This window comes from Gobio gobio (genome assembly GCF_949357685.1).
Source record: "Gobio gobio genome assembly, chromosome: 14".
Lineage (NCBI taxonomy): Eukaryota > Metazoa > Chordata > Actinopteri > Cypriniformes > Gobionidae > Gobio > Gobio gobio.
Genome location: NC_137107.1, coordinates 36,681,657 through 36,693,993, shown reverse-complemented (window position 1 = coordinate 36,693,993; position 12,337 = coordinate 36,681,657).

Below are 12,337 nucleotides of genomic sequence, written 5' to 3'. Positions count from 1 at the left end.
ACCCCCACAACATGACATCAACAGTAAATATGAGGACATTATACACAACACGTGTCCCTATCTGACTGTGGAACCCTCACCTGGATCTTCACCCAACCCCCACAACATGACATCAACAGTAAATATGAGGACATTATACACAACACGTATCCCTATCTGACTGTAGAACCCTCACCTGGATCTTCACCCAACCCCCACAACATGACATCAACAGTAAATATGAGGACATTATACACAACACGTATCCCTATCTGACTGTGGAACCCTCACCTGGATCTTCACTCAACCCCCACAACATGACATCAACAGTAAATATGAGGACATTATACACAACACGTATCCCTATCTGACTGTGGAACCCTCACCTGGATCTTCACTCAACCCCCACAACATGACATCAACAGTAAATATGAGGACATTATTCACAACACGTATCCCTATCTGACTGTAGAACCCTCACCTGGATCTTCACCCAACCCCCACAACATGACATCAACAGTAAATATGAGGACATTATACACAACACGTATCCCTATCTGACTGTAGAACCCTCACCTGGATCTTCACTCAACCCCCACAACATGACATCAACAGTAAATATGAGGACATTATACACAACACGTATCCCTATCTGACTGTAGAACCCTTACCTGGATCTTCACTCAGCCCCCACAACATGACATCAACAGTAAATATGAGGACATTATACACAACACGTATCCCTATCTGACTGTAGAACCCTCACCTGGATCTTCACTCAACCCCCACAACATGACATCAACAGTAAATATGAGGACATTATACACAACACGTATCCCTATCTGACTGTAGAACCCTCACCTGGATCTTCACCCAACCCCCACAACATGACATCAACAGTAAATATGAGGACATTATACACAACACGTATCCCTATCTGACTGTAGAACCCTCACCTGGATCTTCACTCAACCCCCACAACATGACATCAACAGTAAATATGAGGACATTATACACAACACGTATCCCTATCTGACTGTAGAACCCTTACCTGGATCTTCACTCAGCCCCCACAACATGACATCAACAGTAAATATGAGGACATTATACACAACACGTATCCCTATCTGACTGTAGAACCCTTACCTGGATCTTCACTCAGCCCCCACAACATGACATCAACAGTAAATATGAGGACATTATACACAACACGTATCCCTATCTGACTGTGGAACCCTCACCTGGATCTTCACCCAACCTCCACAACATGACATCAACAGTAAATATGAGGACATTATACACAACACGTATCCCTATCTGACTGTGGAACCCTCACCTGGATCTTCACCCAACCTCCACAACATGACATCAACAGTAAATATGAGGACATTATACACAACACGTATCCCTATCTGACTGTAGAACCCTCACCTGGATCTTCACTCAACCCCCACAACATGACATCAACAGTAAATATGAGGACATTATACACAACACGTATCCCTATCTGACTGTAGAACCCTCACCTGGATCTTCACTCAACCCCCACAACATGACATCAACAGTAAATATGAGGACATTATACACAACACGTATCCCTATCTGACTAGAACACACACCTGGATCTTCACTCAACCCCCACAACATGACATCAACAGTAAATATGAGGACATTATACACAACACGTATCCCTATCTGACTGTAGAACCCTCACCTGGATCTTCACTCAGCCCCCACAACATGACATCAACAGTAAATATGAGGACATTATACACAACACGTATCCCTATCTGACTGTGGAACCCTCACCTGGATCTTCACCCAACCCCCACAACATGACATCAACAGTAAATATGAGGACATTATACACAACACGTATCCCTATCTGACTGTAGAACCCTCACCTGGATCTTCACCCAACCCCCACAACATGACATCAACAGTAAATATGAGGACATTATACACAACACGTATCCCTATCTGACTGTGGAACCCTCACCTGGATCTTCACCCAACCCCCACAACATGACATCAACAGTAAATATGAGGACATTATACACAACACGTGTCCCTATCTGACTGTGGAACCCTCACCTGGATCTTCACCCAACCCCCACAACATGACATCAACAGTAAATATGAGGACATTATACACAACACGTATCCCTATCTGACTGTAGAACCCTCACCTGGATCTTCACCCAACCCCCACAACATGACATCAACAGTAAATATGAGGACATTATACACAACACGTATCCCTATCTGACTGTGGAACCCTCACCTGGATCTTCACTCAACCCCCACAACATGACATCAACAGTAAATATGAGGACATTATACACAACACGTATCCCTATCTGACTGTGGAACCCTCACCTGGATCTTCACTCAACCCCCACAACATGACATCAACAGTAAATATGAGGACATTATTCACAACACGTATCCCTATCTGACTGTAGAACCCTCACCTGGATCTTCACCCAACCCCCACAACATGACATCAACAGTAAATATGAGGACATTATACACAACACGTATCCCTATCTGACTGTAGAACCCTCACCTGGATCTTCACTCAACCCCCACAACATGACATCAACAGTAAATATGAGGACATTATACACAACACGTATCCCTATCTGACTGTAGAACCCTTACCTGGATCTTCACTCAGCCCCCACAACATGACATCAACAGTAAATATGAGGACATTATACACAACACGTATCCCTATCTGACTGTAGAACCCTCACCTGGATCTTCACTCAACCCCCACAACATGACATCAACAGTAAATATGAGGACATTATACACAACACGTATCCCTATCTGACTGTAGAACCCTCACCTGGATCTTCACCCAACCCCCACAACATGACATCAACAGTAAATATGAGGACATTATACACAACACGTATCCCTATCTGACTGTAGAACCCTCACCTGGATCTTCACTCAACCCCCACAACATGACATCAACAGTAAATATGAGGACATTATACACAACACGTATCCCTATCTGACTGTAGAACCCTTACCTGGATCTTCACTCAGCCCCCACAACATGACATCAACAGTAAATATGAGGACATTATACACAACACGTATCCCTATCTGACTGTAGAACCCTTACCTGGATCTTCACTCAGCCCCCACAACATGACATCAACAGTAAATATGAGGACATTATACACAACACGTATCCCTATCTGACTGTGGAACCCTCACCTGGATCTTCACCCAACCTCCACAACATGACATCAACAGTAAATATGAGGACATTATACACAACACGTATCCCTATCTGACTGTGGAACCCTCACCTGGATCTTCACCCAACCTCCACAACATGACATCAACAGTAAATATGAGGACATTATACACAACACGTATCCCTATCTGACTGTAGAACCCTCACCTGGATCTTCACTCAACCCCCACAACATGACATCAACAGTAAATATGAGGACATTATACACAACACGTATCCCTATCTGACTGTAGAACCCTCACCTGGATCTTCACTCAACCCCCACAACATGACATCAACAGTAAATATGAGGACATTATACACAACACGTATCCCTATCTGACTAGAACACACACCTGGATCTTCACTCAACCCCCACAACATGACATCAACAGTAAATATGAGGACATTATACACAACACGTGTCCCTATCTGACTGTAGAACCCTTACCTGGATCTTCACCCAACCCCCACAACATGACATCAACAGTAAATATGAGGACATTATACACAACACGTGTCCCTATCTGACTGTAGAACCCTCACCTGGATCTTCACCCAACCCCCACAACATGACATCAACAGTAAATATGAGGACATTATACACAACACGTATCCCTCACCTGGATCTTCACCCAACCCCCACAACATGACATCAACAGTAAATATGAGGACATTATACACAACATGTATCCCTATCTGACTGTAGAACCCTCACCTGGATCTTCACCCAACCCCCACAACATGACATCAACAGTAAATATGAGGACATTATACACAACACGTATCCCTATCTGACTGTGGAACCCTCACCTGGATCTTCACTCAACCCCCACAACATGACATCAACAGTAAATATGAGGACATTATACACAACACGTATCCCTATCTGACTGTAGAACCCTCACCTGGATCTTCACTCAACCCCCACAACATGACATCAACAGTAAATATGAGGACATTATACACAACACGTATCCCTATCTGACTGTAGAACCCTCACCTGGATCTTCACTCAACCCCCACAACATGACATCAACAGTAAATATGAGGACATTATACACAACACGTATCCCTATCTGACTGTGGAACCCTCACCTGGATCTTCACCCAACCCCCACAACATGACATCAACAGTAAATATGAGGACATTATACACAACACGTATCCCTATCTGACTGTAGAACCCTCACCTGGATCTTCACTCAACCCCCACAACATGACATCAACAGTAAATATGAGGACATTATACACAACACGTATCCCTATCTGAGTGTAGAACCCTCACCTGGATCTTCACTCAACCCCCACAACATGACATCAACAGTAAATATGAGGACATTATACACAACACGTATCCCTATCTGAGTGTAGAACCCTCACCTGGATCTTCACTCAACCCCCACAACATGACATCAACAGTAAATATGAGGACATTATACACAACACGTATCCCTATCTGACTGTGGAACCCTCACCTGGATCTTCACTCAACCCCCACAACATGACATCAACAGTAAATATGAGGACATTATACACAACACGTATCCCTATCTGACTGTAGAACCCACACCTGGATCTTCACTCAACCCCCACAACATGACATCAACAGTAAATATGAGGACATTATACACAACACGTATCCCTATCTGACTGTGGAACCCTCACCTGGATCTTCACTCAACCCCCATAACATGACATCAACAGTAAATATGAGGACATTATACACAACACGTATCCCTATCTGACTGTAGAACCCTCACCTGGATCTTCACCCAACCCCCACAACATGACATCAACAGTAAATATGAGGACATTATACACAACACGTATCCCTATCTGACTGTAGAACCCTCACCTGGATCTTCACTCAACCCCCACAACATGACATCAACAGTAAATATGAGGACATTATACACAACACGTATCCCTATCTGACTGTAGAACCCTCACCTGGATCTTCACTCAACCCCCACAACATGACAACAACAGTAAATATGAGTACATTATACACAACACGTATCCCTATCTGACTGTAGAACCCTCACCTGGATCTTCACTCAACCCCCACAACATGACATCAACAGTAAATATGAGGACATTATACACAACACGTATCCCTATCTGACTGTGGAACCCTCACCTGGATCTTCACTCAACCCCCACAACATGACATCAACAGTAAATATGAGGACATTATACACAACACGTATCCCTATCTGACTGTAGAACCCTCTCCTGGATCTTCACTCAACCCCCACAACATGACATCAACAGTAAATATGAGGACATTATACACAACACGTATCCCTATCTGACTGTAGAACCCTCACCTGGATCTTCACTCAACCCCCACAACATGACATCAACAGTAAATATGAGGACATTATACACAACACGTATCCCTATCTGACTGTGGAACCCTCACCTGGATCTTCACTCAACCCCCACAACATGACATCAACAGTAAATATGAGGACATTATACACAACACGTGTCCCTATCTGACTGTGGAACCCTCACCTGGATCTTCACCCAACCCCCACAACATGACATCAACAGTAAATATGAGGACATTATACACAACACGTATCCCTATCTGACTGTAGAACCCTCACCTGGATCTTCACCCAACCCCCACAACATGACATCAACAGTAAATATGAGGACATTATACACAACACGTATCCCTATCTGACTGTAGAACCCTCACCTGGATCTTCACTCAACCCCCACAACATGACATCAACAGTAAATATGAGGACATTATACACAACACGTGTCCCTATCTGACTGTGGAACCCTCACCTGGATCTTCACCCAACCCCCACAACATGACATCAACAGTAAATATGAGGACATTATACACAACACGTATCCCTATCTGACTGTAGAACCCTCACCTGGATCTTCACCCAACCCCCACAACATGACATCAACAGTAAATATGAGGACATTATACACAACACGTATCCCTATCTGACTGTGGAACCCTCACCTGGATCTTCACTCAACCCCCACAACATGACATCAACAGTAAATATGAGGACATTATACACAACACGTGTCCCTATCTGACTGTGGAACCCTCACCTGGATCTTCACCCAACCCCCACAACATGACATCAACAGTAAATATGAGGACATTATACACAACACGTATCCCTATCTGACTGTAGAACCCTCACCTGGATCTTCACCCAACCCCCACAACATGACATCAACAGTAAATATGAGGACATTATACACAACACGTATCCCTATCTGACTGTGGAACCCTCACCTGGATCTTCACTCAACCCCCACAACATGACATCAACAGTAAATATGAGGACATTATACACAACACGTATCCCTATCTGACTGTAGAACCCTCACCTGGATCTTCACTCAACCCCCACAACATGACATCAACAGTAAATATGAGGACATTATACACAACACGTATCCCTATCTGACTGTAGAACCCTCACCTGGATCTTCACTCAACCCCCACAACATGACATCAACAGTAAATATGAGGACATTATACACAACACGTGTCCCTATCTGACTGTAGAACCCTCACCTGGATCTTCACCCAACCCCCACAACATGACATCAACAGTAAATATGAGGACATTATACACAACACGTATCCCTATCTGACTGTAGAACCCTCACCTGGATCTTCACTCAACCCCCACAACATGACATCAACAGTAAATATGAGGACATTATACACAACACGTATCCCTATCTGACTGTGGAACCCTCACCTGGATCTTCACTCAACCCCCACAACATGACATCAACAGTAAATATGAGGACATTATACACAACACGTATCCCTATCTGACTGTAGAACCCACACCTGGATCTTCACTCAACCCCCACAACATGACATCAACAGTAAATATGAGGACATTATACACAACACGTATCCCTATCTGACTGTAGAACCCACACCTGGATCTTCACTCAACCCCCACAACATGACATCAACAGTAAATATGAGGACATTATACACAACACGTATCCCTATCTGACTGTAGAACCCTCACCTGGATCTTCACTCAACCCCCACAACATGACATCAACAGTAAATATGAGGACATTATACACAACACGTATCCCTATCTGACTGTAGAACCCTCACCTGGATCTTCACCCAACCCCCACAACATGACATCAACAGTAAATATGAGGACATTATACACAATTCGTGATCCATTAAGGGAAACGCCTGTTTTACACTGCACATGTAAGCAGTATATTGATGATGTGGGGGCATAAAGGGTTTATTCACTATAGGAGAGAGTGATTTGTGATGCAATCATTTTTCCTTTTTTTCATATTTGTGAATGGCGAATGAAATGTGTAGTTTGAAGCCCTTCTCCTTTACTGTTCTTGATGTATGGCTTCTGTGTGAATGACTAAACACATGACATTGCTCCCTATTAAAGCAACATGCGCTTGATGGAACAAAGCTGGCTGAGATTTTAGCGGAAATATGTCATCGCCACATAAGCATATACCCCAGTCAGCATGAGCAACGCAGTAAAAATAGACTTGGCTCTGAAATTATGTAGGGCCCTATAAATTCCGCGATCACGGATGGGCAGACGGAATCGCAGAATTGGCATATTAACGCGGAATCTAGTGTTAACACGGAATTTCACTGAATTTTACATATTTGGAATGCAATGCTGTTTTGTGTGGGAGAAGAACGCATGTCCGGGGAAAATGCAGACCGGGGGAAGCACAACCCCCCCCCCCCCCCGTCATTTCAGCCCCCCCTTCAAAACAATGAAAGCATGGCGAAGCGGATCACCACGGCTCTGCTTTCGCTGGTGAAAAAGTTAAGAAACTCAACGCTAAGCCCTCGGTACCGAGCAGTTCCCTCGCGGGGAGTACTTACTGTATTTTCCTTTGCTTTTAATTCACTTTAATGTACTGTATGGAAAATTTCTTAAATTAACTTGTGAGAAAATGAGATGCGCGGGACAGCGTCAGATCTGCGTCATGTTCGTCAGTGGCCGTTTTTAAAGGGACAGGAGCACTGATGATGTCTGTCATTAATGTTCATCAAAGAACAAAAGGAACAGAGACAAATGTAGCTTTAATGATGAATAATCTAGATTATTTATGCAGTTAATAAAGGTGTTGATAACTTTATTCAATTTCTATTTAGGCTATGTCTAACAGGGCTAGGCCATGGGTAAATATAACATTTATTATAATGGGTTTATGTAAAGATTGTTTTAAAAGTTTTTTTAAAGCCTAATAAATGTTAAATTGGTATCTTTCAGTGATACTGTAATGTAACGTCATTAATGTTTTACTAAGAGACATTAGTATCAGTGATACTGGCCTTCATTCATAAAAATCTGCTGTCTTTAAAATTGTATCTACATTAATTTGGAGAGTAACTGAAATTAATACAATATCAAAATATTAAAAACTCCAATGTTTTTTAAATGCAATTAATCATGATTAATTACAGAATTTTTTTTATTAATTTGAATTGATCTATTCACAGCACTAATATTTTGTTGTGACTTGAGGTACTTAGAGTGCAGTGTTATGTTGCATCATGCAGTATTTGTCTTGAAGTACAGAGTAAATGTTTGTTTGTTTCCTCAATCAATTTTAGGTCATTCCTATGTTCTATTATATTAACATTAAAAGCACAATCTTTTTACGACTAAAATAACAGTTAAGGATAAAAAAATATATAATTCCCAAAAATTTTAATGGAAAAAAATGTAATTTGGGGAAATAAAACGGAATTTGGGAAAAAATAAAACAGATTTTATAGGGCCCTAATGATGGCTGCACTGCTTATGAATGCTTTGTGATTTGCTCTTAGGTGCCAAAAAAAGATGTGTTGCTTACGCATTGCTTACACGTGCAGTATGAAATGGGTGTAACTCTCTGAAGGACATTGGCTCTCTAGGAGCAGGATTCCTTTACCCTTATTAAAGGGTTAGTTCACCCAAAAATGAAAATTATGTCATTAATTACTCACCCTCATGTCGTTCGACACCCGTAAGACATTCGTTCATCTTCGGAACACAAATGAAGATATTTTTGTTGAAAGCTGATGCTGAGAAAGGCCTCCATTGACATTCAGTACATTTACACTCACAAGACCCATAAAAGGCACTAAAGACGCCGTTACAAAGTCCATCTCACTACAGTGGCTCTACAATAATTTTACAAAGCGACGACAATAGTTTTTGTGCGCAAAAAAAAAAATCTAAATAACGACTTTATTCAACACAAACTTTGGCCTCTGCCGTGAACTCACGAAGCACCACGACGCATGTGCGAGAATATGACGCAGATCCGGCATTCGGACACGTGACCCAGACGTGAGGAGATGTGTTTACAAGCAGAGGAAGACGCGCCGTATCTAAGCTGTTGAATTCTACATTGATCCTGCTTTAGGTCTCGTCGTAGAGCTCAATATGGGACTAAAGTGTGCATTTCATGGATTCCCGAACGCCGGTTCTGCGTCATATTCTCGCACATGCGTCGTGGTGGTTCATGAGTTCACGGCAGAGGTCAAAGTTTGTGTTGAATAAAGTCGTTATTTTGATTTTTTTTTGCGCACAAAAACTATTGTCGTCACTTTGTAAAATTATTGTAGAGCCACTGTAGTGAGATGGACTTTGTAATAACGTGTTTAGTGCCTTTTATGGGTCTTGTGAGTGTAAATGTACTGTGACTGTGTTCGTGACTGTGTGCGTGACTGTGTGCGTGACTGTGTGCGTGACAGTGTGCGTGACAGTGTGCGTGACAGTGTGCGTGACAGTGTGCGTGACTGTGTGCGTGACTGTGTGCGTGACTGTGTGCGTGACAGTGTGCCTGACTGTGTGCCTGACTGTGTGCCTGACTGTGTGCGTGACTGTGTGCGTGACTGTGTGCGTGACTGTGTGCGTGACTGTGTGCGTGCGTGACTGTGTGCCTGACTGTGTGCCTGACTGTGTGCCTGACTGTGTGCGTGACTGTGTGCGTGACTGTGTGCGTGACACTGTGCGTGACTGTGTGCGTGACTGTGTGCCTGACTGTGTGCCTGACTGTGTGCCTGACTGTGTGCCTGACTGTGTGCCTGACTGTGTGCGTGACAGTGTGCGTGACACTGTACGTGACTGTGTGCGTGACTGTGTGCGTGACTGTGTGCGTGACTGTGTGCCTGACTGTGTGCCTGACAGTGTGCCTGACTGTGTGCCTGACTGTGTGCCTGACTGTGTGCCTGACTGTGTGCGTGACAGTGTGCGTGACAGTGTGCGTGACTGTGTGCGTGACAGTGTGCGTGACAGTGTGCGTGACTGTGTGCGTGACTGTGTGCGTGACTGTGTGCCTGACTGTGTGCGTGACTGTGTGCCTGACTGTGTGCCTGACTGTGTGCGTGACTGTGTGCGTGACTGTGTGCGTGACTGTGTGCGTGACACTGTGCGTGACTGTGTGCGTGACTGTGTGCGTGACTGTGTGCCTGACAGTGTGCCTGACTGTGTGCCTGACTGTGTGCCTGACTGTGTGCCTGACTGTGTGCGTGACAGTGTGCGTGACACTGTGCGTGACTGTGTGCGTGACTGTGTGCGTGACTGTGTGCCTGACAGTGTGCCTGACAGTGTGCCTGACTGTGTGCCTGACTGTGTGCCTGACTGTGTGCGTGACAGTGTGCGTGACAGTGTGCGTGACAGTGTGCGTGACAGTGTGCGTGACAGTGTGCGTGACTGTGTGCGTGACTGTGTGCGTGACTGTGTGCCTGACTGTGTGCCTGACTGTGTGCCTGACTGTGTGCCTGACTGTGTGCCTGACTGTGTGCGTGACTGTGTGCGTGACAGTGTAAGTGACTGTGTGCCTGACTGTGTGCCTGACTGTGTGCCTGACTGTGTGCCTGACTGTGTGCCTGACTGTGTGCGTGACTGTGTGCGTGACTGTGTGCGTGACTGTGTGCCTGACTGTGTGCGTGACTGTGTGCGTGACTGTGTGCGTGACTGTGTGCGTGACTGTGTGCGTGACTGTGTGCGTGACTGTGTGCGTGACTGTGTGCGTGACTGTGTGCGTGACAGTGTGCCTGACTGTGTGCCTGACTGTGTGCCTGACTGTGTGCGTGACAGTGTGCGTGACAGTGTGCGTGACTGTGTGCCTGACTGTGTGCCTGACTGTGTGCCTGACTGTGTGCGTGACAGTGTGCGTGACAGTGTGCGTGACTGTGTGCCTGACAGTGTGCCTGACAGTGTGCCTGACTGTGTGCGTGACTGTGTGCGTGACTGTGTGCGTGACTGTGTGCGTGACTGTGTGCGTGACTGTGTGCGTGACTGTGTGCGTGACTGTGTGCGTGACTGTGTGCGTGACAGTGTGCGTGACTGTGTGCCTGACTGTGTGCCTGACTGTGTGCCTGACTGTGTGCGTGACTGTGTGCGTGACTGTGTGCGTGACAGTGTGCGTGACTGTGTGCGTGACTGTGTGCGTGACTGTGTGCGTGACAGTGTGCCTGACAGTGTGCCTGACTGTGTGCCTGACTGTGTGCGTGACTGTGTGCGTGACTGTGTGCGTGACTGTGTGCGTGACTGTGTGCGTGACAGTGTGCGTGACTGTGTGCCTGACAGTGTGCCTGACTGTGTGCCTGACTGTGTGCGTGACTGTGTGCGTGACTGTGTGCGTGACTGTGTGCGTGACAGTGTGCGTGACAGTGTGCGTGACTGTGTGCCTGACTGTGTGCCTGACTGTGTGCCTGACTGTGTGCGTGACTGTGTGCGTGACTGTGTGCGTGACAGTGTGCGTGACTGTGTGCCTGATAGTGTGCCTTACTGTGTGCCTGACTGTGTGCCTGACTGTGTGCGTGACTGTGTGCGTGACAGTGTGCGTGACTGTGTGCCTGATAGTGTGCCTTACTGTGTGCCTGACTGTGTGCCTGACTGTGTGCGTGACTGTGTGCGTGACTGTGTGCGTGACAGTGTGCGTGACAGTGTGCGTGACTGTGTGCCTGACTGTGTGCCTGACTGTGTGCCTGACTGTGTGCGTGACTGTGTGCGTGACTGTGTGCGTGACAGTGTGCGTGACAGTGTGCGTGACAGTGTGCGTGACTGTGTGCGTGACTGTGTGCGT